The sequence below is a fragment of the Miniopterus natalensis genome, chromosome 11 (assembly GCF_054644295.1).
Source record: "Miniopterus natalensis isolate mMinNat1 chromosome 11, mMinNat1.hap1, whole genome shotgun sequence".
Lineage (NCBI taxonomy): Eukaryota > Metazoa > Chordata > Mammalia > Chiroptera > Miniopteridae > Miniopterus > Miniopterus natalensis.
Window position 1 is genome coordinate 54,344,377 of NC_142091.1, and position 17,095 is coordinate 54,361,471.

The window sequence follows — 17,095 nt, forward strand, 5'->3', positions numbered from 1 at the left end:
TATTGATTTCAGAGAAAGGAAGGGAGAGGGAGAGACAGAGATAGAAACATCAATGATGAGAGAGTCATTGATCGAGCCCGCAACTGGGCATGTGCCCTGACCGGGAATTGAACCCCGATCGCCTGGATCCTAGGTCGACGCTCAACCGCTGAGCCACGCTCGGCCGGGCAGCAGTCCTTAGTTTTTAATCCTGAAGACTTTTATTCTCACCGAGTTTGAAATTCCTTTCTCTGCTGGTTTTGCTTAACTCAAAAGTCCCTGATGTTCAAAATCATAAGGAACAAAGTTAATTTTTAATTAGTGGGGAAGAGAGAAGACTGGAGAATTTTAGGATGGTTCAGGGGGACAAAAAGGATCTGAGGGCATCAAAAGTGCTGACGAGACTGGCTGATGCGACAGACTCTGGAAGTCTAAACTAGGTAGTAAGAGAATTCTGGAGGAGGCTGACCGTTTTGTTAATTGTAAATGTTATTATATAGTCGTACAATATGTTATTATTTGAGTTCAGAGCATTACCTAAAGATAAAAATAATGGCAAAATGAGCCTATTAATATCTGAATGTTTTATTTAACTTGAGGATTATTTTTCAGGGCCTGTTTATAGTGTTTGCCATGGTCCCAGTAAAATAAGGATTGGATGAGTGGTAACTGCAGTTTTATGAAGTTACTCACCATTGAGAATTAGGAAAAGAATAACTTTAGGGCTTTTCATGTAATAGATTCTCAAGAGATATTTTTGACCTGAAATGAGGTATTATTAAACTAATTAAGAGTTGTATCTTTCAATGACTGAAGAAGCCATAAAGGTGAATCCCTGTGAGTTATTTTGCATCTTTTTCTCAATAACTGCCTCTTTTGTCCAATAAAAATAGTTGGTGAGTGAAATGGGAATATAAGAACCATTGTTTCTTCTGAGCCTCTAATTAGCCATCTATCAAAATGCTATTTGACAACTAAGGTAAAAATACACTATAAACGTGCAGAAGGGAATCAGAGAATTCCAGTGCCTAGGAACAGTGAGCAATAAATGCTGCTATGGGCTTTCCAAAAGGGAGGTAAAAATGATCATGGAGTATAGTAAGTTCATCATTTTATCAACTTTCAATAATATAGAATATTATGAATACAAATATTTCATGATAATTGAGTCCCACTTATAGATGTTATTTTGAAATGTGGTGGATGGCTGCTGAGTATATGTTAGGACTACGAGATGATGTTTACTGTGGTGTCAATGTGCATATGTGTTGGTGGTGAGAAAGGATGTGACAGATATACAGAGACTACTCAAGACATTTACTCTCTATTAGTGAGAAATATGAAGTATGTGGTAATACAAAGATTTTGAAATCAAGCTTATAAAGTGATTTGAAAGAATTCATTTCCAGCAGTCACAGATTAAGTAAAAGAAAGGCAATCTTTTATTGTGTAGATGGCTTTAGAACTTAAAACGTAGTATACACAAATGTTTTTGTACATGTAGTTTTACTAAAATTTTATTTTTATTGTGTGTCATCTACTTCCTTAGAAGTTATATCAATTAAAAATAATAGCTGCTTTATAAAATATAATGTACACAGCATTGTCCAATATGTTTATATTTGTTATATATGGGCCTATTGTAATGATTTTAAGTGGATTTCAGTGTATTAATTTGACCACTCCTACTACTCATACATTAATACATCCTTAAATCTTACTTTTTAATTATTATAAAGTTAGAGTCTAAATTATTCTTATTTGGTTGTCCTCAATGAATCATAGAGGAATTGCCACTCTCCCTCTTATATACAACTCTCTTGGTAAGCGGCAGAGAAAGCCAGTGAGTATCTAAGACGGTGGGCTGAGGTTCTTTGGGAAAAGTCCTTAAAACAGTATAAAGTTTGCTGACTTACCTATAGGTGGAATTAGAAGTTGAATTATATTATGGCTTTACATTCTCACTATTATTTGGACAAGCGTATAGGTCTCAGCCAAATGAGAAATAACCATGTGCAAAGCTTGGAATTAACCCTTGTGACAAGCACTCTTGTCGGAGATAGCTTTCTTTTTATGTACTTGGAGCAAGTGAAATGAATCAGAATTAATTCAGAATTCCCTTCACATTAGAGGAGATTAAATATAATCTGTTCTCCTGTTTGGCTCCTTTTTTATCTGTTGTCCCCAAGTAGCCGCCAACCTTTTTAAATAAACAGCCAGTCGTTATTTTCCCCAATTCTAACGTCGTCACGGTGGAGTTTGCTTCTGACAAGCTCTTGGAGCAGAGAGGTGAGAGTTTGTTTCCAGCCCTAGTCAGTCTGCTGGGAATGCCCACCTCCCTGGGCCCGAGCAGGCCAGGCGGCCACACTTACAAATTTCCTGGGTTTCAGAGGCTACAAGTTGACCTGAGTCTGCTGGTAAAGCGCCCTCCTTCGAAACTGTCCAGAAGCTCTTTGCTTTCAAAAGTTCAAATTGTATGTTAGTGTTTGGTACAGTAGTAGCAGTTCCGTGAGTGCTGGCTGGTTTTCTCAGTGGTTAGAGCACCGGCGCTCAGAATGAAGGGGCCCGGGTCGGTTCCCACCAGGCCCGGGCCTCGGCTGCGGGCTCCAGCCCCACCCGCACGTGCGGGAGCAGCCGGTGGACGCGTCTCTCACATCGATGTTTCTCTCTCTCGCTCTCCCTGCCACCCTCTCTGAAAAGCAATGGAAATAATATCCTCCGGTGAGAATTTAAAAAAAACAATTTCCATTAAAGGCACATGCAGCATAAGATTAAAAAGAAAACACATTGAATTGAAATTCCAGAAAGCATGAAAAAAAAATTAAAACAAATTCTGGATTTTAGGAAGGTGGTCCACGCACATTTGACATCTACATACTTTCACAGACCCAGCAGAATATTCCCCGTGAGCCTAAAAGTTAACCGGATCAGATTTTTCCGTGACGACATCATCTCGTCCACTCCCCGGCGCACACCCCGCGTTTAACCGCGTGCAGACGCGTGGGCAGGACGGGACGGGAGGAGGAGTGCGGGGGAACCGCTCTCGTGACATTCGATAGCTAGTTGCGGCCACCGCTGTTTCAAAGCACCGAGGACACAGAATACTGTGTCACGAAAAGTCACTCTCACCATATGGAAAATAGGAAATTAATTATTTTAAAATGAGCTGTTACTGAATGCTTGGGAGAAATTCAGGTCACTTGGAGAAATCAATAATGAATATACATGCTATTTCTTAAAGAGCATTCCCAGCTTTATAACAAGAGCCTCTTTTAAGGGACTGAAAATCAGGGGGAAAGCATTCCTTTTTCATTTAAAAATGTCTGAGGATTGCTAGGTGATTTAATATGTAAGTACGCACCATAGTTCTGTGTGTGTGGTCCAAGGTAAGTGGGGCGGGGACATTGCAGAGCAGTGGCATAATGTCTTTTAGATGAGGTAATTCCGTTTCCAGTCTATAGAACTCTTCAGCTAACTGCATCTTAAGCCTGTAGAGGCTGCCTGCATGAATACCTGCTGCTGTTTCACTTAGCAGTTTGAAAGTGCATTACATATCATGCGTGAAGCCGTCTAGTATGTATTTCGTGTTTATACTGCTTTGCTGGTCATGTCTAATTTCACACCAGCTCAGGCTGCTTGTCCCATGGATGCCTTGCTGGCAGCACTGCTCCACCTGAGAAGGAAACAGTGGAGCGATTTGTGTATCTTGAAGCCAAAATTTAAAAAGAAAAAACTTACCTCAATCAAAAATTGTTAAAAATATTTAAGCCTTTGAAGTAAAAAGAAAGATAGGAGTCTTAAAAGGGAATGAACCAACTAAATTCTGAATGAATTCAGAAAATCTCTTGAGAGTTTCTTTTGCTCTAGATGTTACGAAGGACCGACTCTCCCTTCTAGGCCAGGAATGCTGCTTCTTTAGCAATTGGGTGAAGCCTGTGGCCCTCTTCTCATAATAATGTTTTTAAATATGTGAAATAAAAAGTACGAGGTTAACAAACATAAAATAAAGGGAATCGATTATATTGAACGCCAATTATTACAATATTAAGAATGAACATTAAAGCACAAGCTAAAAATAAAGAAGCAATCTATCGTGCTTTTTTACTGACCTGGTATATGTTCTAAAAAATGCTGTCACTTTAAAATACATGAGAAAATAAACCCAATATTTCCAGATATCTGCAACATTTATAACATAAAATAAAAACATCTACAATTTCTATTGAGAGAGTTATTGTATTTGGTAATATTCATAGTAAAGGAATAGTAAAATTCAGTGAGAGGAAAGTAAAAATAAAGATAATTATTGCTCATCTCAAGTTCATGTTCCTTCCAGACAACTCTTCTTTTGGATGGTCATAGCCTAGTGAGGAATATTGCCATAAACATATAAAACTCAGCCCGGCCGGGTGTGGCTCAGCGGTTGAGCATCGACCTAGGATCCAGGCGATCGGGGTTTGATTCCTGGTCAGGGCACATGCCCAGGTTGTGGCCTCGATCCCCAGTCGGGCGCATGTAGGAGGCAGCCGATCAATGACTCATCATTGATGTTTCTATCTCTCTCTCCCTCTCCCTTCCTCTCTCTGAAATCAATAAAAATATCTTTAAAAAACAAAATAAAACATACAAAACTCAGAATATATGGATTTAAACAAAGTATAGTGGGAGGATTAAGATAGGAGAGGTTAATCTTTATGTTTTTATTCATATAAAAAATATGTGTGTAAAAATATATATGTAGCAATTATATATTTATGATTATAAATGAGGAACCAAGGCATATTTTGTTCCATGCTGTCATATTTGCTATATTTAAGTGTTGTTTAAAGATCAAAAAGTAGATATCTGATCTTTGTTCTCAGACTTAGTGAGTGCTATGTGATGTGATGATGAAGCAATTTATTAAGTATATTTAAACATTTACTAAGTACTTATTCAATGCCAGTCAGAGCAAGCTTTTAAAATAGATTACATCATCAAATAACTTAAAACTTAAGTCAGATCGTGTCACTTCTTAGCTCAGAATTCTCCAATGGCACCTTGACTTACTTTGAATAAAAGCCAAAATCTTTACGACTGCCTACAAGGCCCTTCATGCTCTGTTCCCCAGCGACCTACTAATCTCATTTGCTATGACCTTCTCCTCGCCCCACTTTCATGCAGCCACTCTGGCTTCCTTTGAACCCACCAAGCAGGTGCCACCCACCACAGGGCCTTTGCAAGCGCTTTTCTGTTTAAGCATTCTTTCCTCATATGTGTATGACTTGTTTCTACTTCCCTTGAGGCCTCTCTTCAAATGTTATCTTTTGGCTGATGCCTTCACTGACCACTTTATATAAGTACCTTACAAGGATGTTCTTGAATTTTCAACTAATTGACATTGATTGAGTGCTAACCATGTTCAAGATGCTGATAAATAAAAAGAAGAGCAAATCATTACTGTCTTCACTCAAAGGCCTTACAATCTAGTTAAATAAATAGGAACATATAAAAATACAGAAATCGATGATAAAATAACTAATATGTATACCTGTGGTTCTCAAAGTTTGCATCACTGTAACGTACATTATATTGATAACATTCAGTCAATTATTTGGCAAATATTTATTGAACATCTAAAGTAGTATGTAATCCAAGGCACCTTGTAGAGTAGCAGGAAGGGGAGAAGAGCATTAAGCTAACAGTTAAGCAAACAGTGAATTACAGCTGTGTTCTGTTCTGTACAAGCATGGGAGAGTCCAATCTCATGAGCCGCTGACCTAATGTTCTCTTTTAGGATTTTTACATTATACTAAAGCAGGAGTGGGAATTAGCCAGACAGAGAGGGAATTCACAGTGTTCCAAATACAGAAAATAGGACATGTGAAAGCCCTCAGATGTAGAGGTGCAAGATGACCTTTGAGGAAATAAAGAAAAGTGAGTGTAATACCAGGGACAATACCAGAGCATTAAGAGGTGAGACCAGAGCTAAGTCTTGCTGGATGTAGGCATCTATTTTAGGAACAACATCACGCCATTGAAGTGTTTTAAACAGGAGCATGATAAAATCTTTTAGAAAGGTGACATTAGTAGTGTGGTGAATGGATTGGAGGGCAGAGGACCCCATGTAGGAAATTATTGCCCAGGTCTGGTGAGAGATAATGACCATTTAGCAGTGGTGCTGGAAAGAAGCAGAGGTTTTGAGATATATTGAGACTTGGCAGTGTAGGGAACAAAAACTGTTTCCTTCTTCCCTTCTGGATTCTTTGGCTGGTCTCATTTAAATGACCTAAGGCCCAGTAACAGGAGAAAAACTAATTTCATACCTCCAGGAGCCCCATTAGAACATGAGGCTCAAAGAAGTGATCAGAGCAGGAAGCTTTTACACCTTTTAGACAAAGAAGTAAGAAATTTGGGAAGATTGGAGAAGACAGAGAGATCTGGGCTTCAGAGAGTAAATTGGTGAGGAAGTAACAAGATTTGTTTATACAAGTGTTCTTGGCCCTAAATTCCCTCTGTCTGGTGATAAGAATGGCTTCTCCCCTCCTGGTACAGAAAGCGTACCTTCCGCATGGGAGATTTATCTTATGTGCAGTGAACCCCCGTGGGTACCCAAGGGCTATGAACCCTGTGGGCTTCTTGTTCCACTACTCCTATTTCTGCTCAAGAAAAAAATAAAAGCAAGTGAGTGAGGGGACATTCTAGGGCTGACCCTGAATATTCCTTAATTAGCATAGTCGATAAAAGATATTTAATTGTAAACTGTTAGATGAATAATTTTTCTAGTTGCAAACATCAGTAGACTTAAATGTCAGCCAATTGAAGCCCATCGTTGTGTACTGACAGCTGCTGGTATAGATAGTAGGTCCTACAGGGATTCTGGAAACAAGTCACCTTGTGACAGTGCTGAGAGGAGTTTGCATGGAAGCCGTGGAGATTGCATCGCCTAGACCTGGTGCAAACAGATGGGCAGAGAAAAAAGCAAAGGCAATATAAATTCATAATGAACCAAATCCTGAAGTTGGAAAAACACAACCGTATTCTAGGGATAGTGAAGAGACAACGTGGTCGCTGTGGAGAGAGTATGTGGAGAGCTTTGGGCACATGGGCTCGTGAAGCTGATGATCCATATAGTTGTAGAGCTTATGTATTGGACTCTTGAACTGAAGACTGAGATCATTAAGTTTAGAAGGAATAATGTGATTATGATGATGTCCAGCTTGGGCTAGAGAGATCTGAAGAACATGTTGTGAAGTTTATGCATTTGTTCAGACATAGGTATTAAAGGATTTAGAGTAAGGGCATCAATACTACACTGAAAGGATAATAGTTGATGTAGTTATTATAAAATACCAGTAAATTGGATTGGTGACTTATTGGCCACCGCAGGAAGGTGAAGGGTCAGAACTATACTATGATTTTTGAAGTTTGAGAAACTACGATGATGAGAGTACAAAACGAAAAGAAGGAAATTTTGTTTGGGAGAGAAAATAGAATTGGCATGATTGATACCTCAGATGGCAAGGTGTGTAAGTAGAGCTTAGGGATATTTTTGAGTTTGTGCCAGTGTGTGTCAGGGATCATTAAAATCCTCAAGACTTTCATTGAAGCTCCCGGCTGAATTTTATGTCATGTTTTTTAAAACTTCCCTTCAGTTTTCTGACAAACACATACTCAAACATTAGTTTGTGCCAGGCATTATTTCAAGAACTTCCCGTGCAAACTCATACCCCCCTCACAGTAACATGATGATGTAGGTGCTGTTATTATGCCATTTGATAGGTGAAGTTAAGTTACTTGCCTGAAATTACACAATTTACACAACTAATACATGAAAACCCAGGACTCAACCCAGGCAGCCTAGCTCCAACATTTGTGCTTGTAACTAGCGGCCCTGTTGCCCCACACTGGAGGGAACATACGCCTTAGCTACGGTCAGATTTGTATTTATTCAGTAAATATTCCATAAATCCTTCTTGATAGGCATTATACTAGGTGCTGGGGATAAAAGGGTGAATAAACCCGGACCCTGGTTCATCTCCTGGAACTGAACAGTCTGGAGGGACAGAGTCACTAATCATTAATCGCTTGCGAAAGGCAGGAGAGACCTTGGACAGTGGGTTTTAACCAGTTCCGAGGAAGCGTGGGGCGGTGTCTTGAGGTCAGTGATCCTTCATCTGGGATTGGAAGGTAATGGAGCAGAGGCATGGGAAGGGCCGAGGGGACAGTCTGTGTGAGCACCGTGTCGGGGAGGGACGCGCAGAGCGGCCGGCAGCGGGGCCAGGGGCCGGCGGTCACACCCGGGAGCCAGGACACAAGGAGCTTTGTCTTTGTCCTAAAAGCGCCGGGAGCCTACATTTGCCTTTTGAAAGGCCTGCTCTGATTGCAGTGTGGGGAACAGACACACATGCACAGCACGTGAACAAAGTTAGAAGATGGGTAAAAACAAATTGTAATTAAATCACCATACAAATGTAAAGCACCTGTTTTAACTTTGTTTTCCTACATAAATGTGGGCTTGTTACAATCATTAGATGGTGATATAACTATTTTCCACTCTCATCAGGGAATTCTTTGTAAGTAGAAATTAAAGTAGACATGTATTGGAAAAAATATAACAGGAAGTGAAGAGAGGCTATCATCTAGAATTAATATTAAGCACTTTGGGGGTTTCGTGGAATCCACCTATAAAACAACCTTTAGACTTCTGAAAATGCTTTTCTTTGTTGGATGCGTTACAGATGGGTACCAAAAAGGTAGATTAAACCATAATATTAGAATCAGTGACTCTGTGAACTCAAAATTTGCTGCCAATAATTATAAATTACTACATCTTTGAATATACAAAATGTTTGTTGGAAAGAAAAAATTCAAGACACATTTCAAAATAATTTTCCTGCCTATTTCCCTAAGGTAGCTCCTTGATTATAGAAGGGACACAGAAAACTGACATACATTCTGAAAATATTTTAAAAACTATCATTGATTTCTTTTAGCTCCTATAATTAATTAATAATTAGCAATTGCTGGTAGTTTTGTTGAGAACCTGAGGGACTGTCACTCCTAGCATCCAACACTCCCTTCTCTGAGAAATCTTTCATATTCAGAGAGTGAATTTCCCTTCCTCCCATTCAAACCTCACTCCTTCAGTCTTGCCACTCGAGCTGTGATTTACAGGTGTTCCAAGATGGAAGTGGCTGGGGGAAAAGAAATCACTGTTTTTTCTTCTGTAGAATTATATATATTTTCCTTTATTCCCTTAATCCATCTTTGACAACAAATGACATAGTTAGTTTTCCAAAGTGCACACATAATTTAGTTACTTTGTAGTTTAAAATGTTAAAATCGTTTTCCTACCCCTCACCCCATTATGAACACTGAGACTGTCAACCATCAGCCACATACATCTGCCTGTAGACCCAGTGGTTCAAAAGCTGGGAATGTTCCTATTCAAATATCCGGATTTCCAAATTCTCCTGGAAATTTGGAAGATTAAACAACATTGGGACTATTTCTTTATGGTAACAATGAGTTAGAGCTGGGCATGGCATGAACTCTTCAGTTTTCCACAATCTCCACCATTCCAGGTAGTCCCCTGGAGCCACCCGCTTCATTCTGTTACTTAACCTGCTGGCCTCTCCTGGGCCCTTGAGATGACAGCATTAGTAATTCTTATTAGCCATAGGATGCTCTTTGTGATCCTGGCCCTGTCGCCTTTTCTGGACTGATTCTCTCCTCCACGGGCATTCTGTACCCGCCCGTAACACGCATGCTTGTTCCAGCGTCCACCAGATGTTTCACTTTTTGCAACAACTGCCATTCTTCGTGCCTGGTGAGCACTTGAGAGCCTTCGGTTTTGTAAATTGCTTCTCCTTTGTCAGGCTTTCCTGTAATGATGCCCAACCAACCGCTCGCCAACGTTAAATGCACACTCTTAAACTTCCCAAAGAGCTAAATTTAAGCTTCTATTGAAATACCGAAACTTCTATTGTAATTCTTACCATATGATATCATGACTTTTAAGTCTGTTCTCAAAGACCCTGAGGGTCTTCAGGAATATTCCTTGGTCTTATCATTTCTTGTATTTCAGTCCCTGGCGCCGAGTGTTAAAACTGGTATCGAGCTGTGCTTTAATAATGATCGCTTGAATTGAATCAAATTAAAATTCTACTAAAATTTTTAGAAAGCCCCAACATTTAACTGAATTCTAAAGTATAGGGCTAGACTTTTTGAAAATCTCAAGAAGCCAGTCTCTGTCTAGTCATATGCAAACAATTAGCTGGGAGAACAGAAGCTGTTCATAGTAGCAGAGCATTCAGATAATGATTCCCATGTGGGTGTATATGTAAAATGAGGCACAATGCATGTGAAGATGGAAAGAATGCATTTGTTGTTGAACTTCGTATATTTTCTTCTTGGTGAAGCCTTTAGTGCTTCTTAAATAACTATCAGTGACATAGTTACTTTTTTATAGACTTTAATTTTCAGAGCAGTTTTAGGATCATAGCAAAATTGATCAGAACGTGCTCGAATGCTGTGTTTGTTACAATCAATGAACTACACTGACACATCCTTGTCACCCAAATTCCACAGTTACATGAGGATTCACTCTTGTTTATCCTCTGGGTTTTGACAAATGTATAATGACATATATCCACCATTAGAGTATCATTCAGAATAGTACCATTGTCCTAAAAATCCCATGTGATGAATGAATTTCATGATGAATCACCTATTTATCCCCCCTTCCTGCTAGACCCCTAAATTATTTTCCTGTCTCTATGGTTTTACCTTTTCCAGAGTGTCATATAGTTGGAATCATACAATATTTAGCCTATCAGATGGGCTTCTTTCACTTAGTAAAATACATTTAAAGTTCCACCATGTCTTTTATGACTTAATAGCTCATTTCTTTTTACCGCTGAATAATATTCCATAGTCTGGATATACCAAGGCTTATTTACCCATTCACCTACTGAAAGGCATCATGGTTGCTTCCAAGTTTTGGCAATTATGGATAAAGCTGCTATAAATATATGTGTGTAGGTTTTTATGTGGGCATAAGTTTTCAACTCATTTACATCTTAACTTTTTATTGTCTGCTTCATCTTTTAAGCCTGAAATTTGAGTACCAGGTTTGACCATCATTTCTGACATCATGTTATATTATGCCAGAGATCATTCAGATATTTCAAAATACTTTAAATATTTTCTATCTTTATTATTTAAGCGATTTTCTTTGTTTTACAGGGTATACCAGAATTCTGTTATGAGAAACCTTTTAAAAATATATTTCTTTCTTCATGTGAATATTTTTTTGGCATTATAGCCTAGAGATTGCACCAAGTTTTGCTGTAAGACCTGTCCTCTATCAAGTGAAATATATTGTGGGGGAGGAAATAGAATTTCTCTTCTCTTATAAGTTCTTCTGGCCGGTCTAATAATTCAGCTGACATGAGGCAGATTAACAGGAGAAAAGAGCCAAATGTATTATATATTTGTGTCCAGGGGTTTTATAAAAATTAGGGCCTGGAGGACATTTTGAGCAGCTGAGGCTTATATGCCACTTTGAGCTAAGGAGAAAGTGGGATGTGCGTTCGGGGGCTTCAGAGGGCAGGAAAGCAATTCACGTGGAGATGGAAAAGCAAATGTTTGGTAAACAAATGTTTGCTGAGCCATCTTTATCAGTTGGACACAGGGAGGACTTTGATCAAATGGGCCTTGCTAGGTCCCTCCCTGGTTCTTACTAAACTAGAGTTAGCTGTGATGATAGCTCCTTTCTGGGAGCAGGTCCTCTATCTAGATTCCTTTTAGACAGTCAGGGGGAAGGTCAAAGATTTTTCCTGAGTCTTTTGTTTCTTAACAATAACCAGCTTAAAATAGTCAATACCCCAAAAGACATATTTGGGGTTGGCAAACTCTGTTTCCCCTCAATGTATTGGAGACTGAAAGGAGTGGAGAGGTCCATGTTGAATTCAGTCCTAGTGAGATAAGTTGCTACTGTGCTAAATCATAGCTCAACTTGAGGCATAAGGTCCTGTTGCAGAGTCCCCAGGAGAAGTTGATGGTACCAGGAAGGATTTTCCCCCTGCTTTTAATTTTAATAATTTTGATCTTAAAGAATATATTTCCATCCTTTCTAAGGTCACTTAGTAGTTATATTTAGATATCTTGATGTTGTGAATATTCAATGAAATAATTTTATTGAATTTTCTTTCAATAAATTATATAGCAAAACTAAAAATAACAAGGGGATGGAAACATTGATTCCATCATGGAAAATGTGACTTTATTGACTGTGTTTTTGAACAGTATATTCTGTGTGCCCTTTGGAAAAGGAAATATATTAGTTCTTAGCATTTTCCATATCTCCTTTTATATAGCTGTTCTGTTTTAGATCTGAAATAACTACAAATCAAGGAGAGTAGTTTGCTTCAAACTTTTGTGAAGAATGGATTAAACTACTAGTATTAAATTTTCAGCTTACTGCATATGGAGAAGTAAATATGCCATCCTCTTCATTTTTTTCTAGTTTGAATAGGTGGAAGAGAATATATAATTATTTTAATGTTACCTGGACAAAAAAACTGAGAAAATCAATCAATCAAATGCTGAAATATGTTAAATTGAAGGCGTTGGTGAGCTGCCGTAGAACAATTAGAAGTGTATGGGTATAAGAGACTCAATTATTTGATTTTTAACTGTGTATGAGTTCATTATTTTCATGGAAAAATGGAGATATTATTGGAAAAGAGAGATACTATACCTACATAACTCATGGTAGGTGATTCATGGCACCATTTGCTTGAGAATTAAATAGGAAATCTATGAGAGAAAGTTTTGTAGGTCCCCATAATGTTAATTCCCCCTACTCCACCCACCATATGATTCAGAAAATAATAAGTCAGTGCTGCTTATGTGTAAAGCACTGTATTTGGCACTGTGGCGGTAGAATGACAAATAAGATCCTAGTTCTCTAGGAGTAGATTATTATAAGTTTTATAAATTGAATGAGTCACTACTGCTGTTTTGAAGCTATAATACCCATGGCACCGTAACTAAGACACCCGCATGTTGAACTCTGCAGCATATGATTAAACTCCTTGTAAATGACCAACACAGTTGTGTATCTCAGTAGCTATATGAAGGGGACTGTTGGATTTGAGGGGAGTTGAAAGACCTGGGGATGACATTAGTTAGAGGGAAAGTAGTCAACTCCTAAACTATTGGACTCTCTTCACCTTCAAATAATGGCTTTACTTTCCCTATTAAGAATGAATGTGCTATCTAATGTGAGAGCCACAACCACATGTGTCTATTTAAATTTAAATTGAGTAAAGTAAAATAAAATTGAAAAATTAGTTTCCAGTAACACTCACCACAGTTCAAGAGCTCAATCTCCACATGTTAATATAATGGGTAGTGTAGATATAGAACATTATCATTATCACAGAAAGTTTTATTGGAAAACTATTCTAAAGGTGAGATTCAAGTTTAGTGTGAAGATGGAAGTAAATTGTTTGCCAAACTTTTTCTGAGCTTTTGTATCCATAAGAAAAAATGAAATGTTTGTAAAAAAATATGAGAAAAGGAAATTATAGGCAATTTAGTATATTTTTACTTGCATTAATGACAATGATAATAAAGAGCCTTTATTTATACTTCTACACTTGCCTTATATTATTTAATCCACACTCATATACGCATAGCCAATGAAATGCATTATTTTCTGTGTTCATTGAACAGAAGAGGAGACTGAGGCACAGAAACATTAAATAATTTGCCCCAAAGTATCATTGCAAGAAGGTGACATAGCTGAGTTTGAATGTAGGTAATTGGACTCCAAAGCCCTAGCAAGTGCCTAAATGGTAATGGATTGAATTAAAAGCCTTTCAAAGTAAATTTAAATTTTTCTTTTTATTGCAACCTATTGGTTGTTGCCTGAGGGAATGTGGAGGGCGTTTTTCGCATTCGAACCATTTTCTTGTGTGTTAATCGTCCAATCTGTTAGTATTTTAGGGGCCACAGAAAAGTAAATGTGCATCCTATTGACTACTGCACGTGATCCCAATGGTTTACTGGAAATCATTTCTCATTTTGCCAAGACAAATACTGAATTCCACACCATGGAAGCTGGAGCACAGTAGCATGATCCTTGCTAGTGAGAAGTGAGCCTGATTTCCACCCAGCCTCAGTTCAGCTTGGCAGCTGTTCTCCACTCATCACCCTGTGTCAGTAACTTTCAAAAACAGGTGTTACTTACACGTTTCAGTTATGCATTTCTTAATTTATGGGAAGCATTTTATGTGTAATTGTACTATGAATTTAGTGAATTTTGAATGCCCTAGAAACATATCCCTTGGGAATGTGAAATCTCTAATACAGTCTTTGCTCCTGTTATCACATTGATTATGATCTAGTTTGAGGGGTCCAGTCTAACCTTTCATTCACTCATTCATCAATCAGGTTTTGAGGACATAATATATAACAGCACTGCCTGGAAAAGTTAATATGGATAAATAAATAAAGATGGTATATAACTTAAATACTGCAGGAGTTCATTGGAGAGTTGAGCAGTAAAGGGAAAACTAATATGGAAGATATATCAGATGAGCTATGTGTAGAGCTTCTCCAGTGAATGCCTAGTTCTTTAGATCTGAATATTCCTCCCCATAGCTGTGATCAGTTTGCAGCTATTCAAGTATATACTTCCCTAATTACCCAGGGCCATTCTCTGTTCTGAACCTCTTCAAGATTTCCTTGGCAAGGTAAAAGTTGATTTTATTCAACATTTCAGTTTATTTATCTTTTTATTTACTGATATTAAAGAAGAGATTCAGACAGAGCTGGCCTTTTTCAGGATTTTCATGAGAACCTAGAGAAATTAACAATTTTTTAAAATCACAGAACTAGAAGATATAATAGCTAAGGTTTTCAGAACTTTATAAGTATTTTTAAGTTCCAAAGGTATGGAGTGCTGGTATTATTGAATCGTTTGATCTTCAATTCAAGTGAAATCAGACTTCTGTCCTTAGACTCGTAATTATAAATGGCACTTCAACCCTGGGAAGACCCTTGACCCTTTGCCTTTGGGTTGGTGTGCAGTCAGGAAGAATATTGAATCCTACAAGCTGTGTACTACTGCTCTCAGCGAATGAGCAGAGGTCCTTCTCCTGGTGTATGTGATGACCTTTATAAGCACTGTGTAAAGGCTCATTAGTCATTTGGACTAATGAGGATGACTTTTAAAAAATTTTACTCAAAAAATTTCATCTGGATGAAGATTGGAAACTTGCTTTCACACTGTTTACAGTGTCTAGTCTTCAGCTGACAGGGAAGCACTAAATCTAACAGCTCCAGAACAAAAACAAATACTCCATAAATCACTTAAAGGCCAAGCTGTTAGATCAGTGTTACTGATGAATTTCTCTGCACTCAGAATTCCCAAGTTGTGAAGGATCAATAGCCAGCTTTATTTTTATTTGTCCTAAGGTAACTTTCATGTCTTTTGGTATGAATGAATTGTAAATAAATATGTAGATCCTGGTATGTGATATGTAGAGGACTTTGTAAGGACCCCAGGCCTATAGGTTGGGAAGAAATGCTATTTTTTATTTATATACTCAGTGCTTGTCCTTGTAATTTCTTAAGACTAGTCTGAGCAGGTTGGGAGAGGGCTTGTTGCTTGTGGGTATTCTCTCAAAATGTGTCCCTTGATAGATTAAGCATCAAATCAGTCTCCAGCTTCTTTCGTGCAGCACAGATATTGCATTCCTTTTGGCCATACAAATCTTGCTGCTCATGTCCTTTAGATGCCCTTGGCTATGTCAGATCTTTTATAGCTCCTAGGTTATAGGTCCATTTATCCCTTTCAAGTGGTTTCACAAGTTATTTTTTCTCTACCCAGGGACAGTGGTGGTAGATCTGAAAATGGCTCAGTGTTTGGATCTACTTATGTTCTTAAACATGATCTTCACTGTAGTCACCATATCAAAGGTTTATAGGCGCCGCTTGGAGACTTTGTTTCAGCAAATGCAATATTTTTATGTTTCGGCTGACAAAGTTTACTTATTTTGACTATTTAATCGGAAAATATTGCAAAGTCACTCAAAATCCTGCGATTTACTTTGGAATTCTGTAAAGTGAGAGTAAATGATCCCCTCTACATCAATCACGTTCCTCAAATATAATTGCTGTTGTTTTGGTGCATGTCCTTCTTGAGTTTTCCCAAATTAACATTATATAAAGAAATACAATATTCATACTTGTAACATATTTATATGCAATTTAACTTCATGTATGTCCATCTATATTGGGTGTATATGTACACACATACCACAAAATATAATTGCGAGATTTATAAATACTTATATCTGTTTGCAAATTATTGTTTCTGCTTAAGAGCATAATGAACATCTTTATGGTTTAGTACATATATGTTTGTCTTAGTCTTTTTAAATGATTACATGGAGTTCTATTGTATTCGTATACTATGTTTTATTCCACCAGCCCTCCCTTCATGTATTCTAATTTCAGTTTTTTCTTCAGTCACTGTTGCAACAAATATAAATATATTTTAAGCAGTAATGCTATTATATCTGTAGGATATATTTTTAAAGTAGATTGCTAGGTTTAAGGATATATGTGTTTTAATTTTAATAAATACTAATTGGTGTTTGTGAGCATTTTATGAAGAATATATTATTCTATGCTATTTCTGATTGTTTTCACAATTCATATAGAAAAGTATTTTTCTGAAAACCATTACTTAACCAAAGTGGTTAAAGGGGTATTGCTGTAGAGGTTACCCCATTTTTTATTTATATAAATATCTATAACACCTAAAGTATATATCTGTATAGATATTTGTATATTCATACAAAATATCTTCCCTAAATCAAATTCAGTCAGCAGCAAAGAGCTGGATGAACACAGCCTTTAGCTGAGTGTTCTAGTTGTCTAGTCATGACAGCCCTGCTCGTGCAGAAGTGTAGTGGTTTGATGTTAGCAGGACTTCACCAGTCCACTAATGGGCCACTGTTTCATTTTTTATAACCATCCTCGTATATGGGCTCAACAATCAACAACATTTGTGTTATATTTACTGGTTCACAGTGAGTAGAGGAAACATTCTATC

The 17,095-nt window shown here is 37.7% G+C and overlaps 1 protein-coding gene across 9 annotated transcripts in view; it reads left to right on the top strand.

Annotated features, from left to right (window-relative positions):
* GAS2 (growth arrest specific 2) overlaps positions 1-17,095 on the top strand; it is a 133,877-nt gene that overhangs the window by 43,349 nt on the left and 73,433 nt on the right. The window lies entirely within an intron of this gene.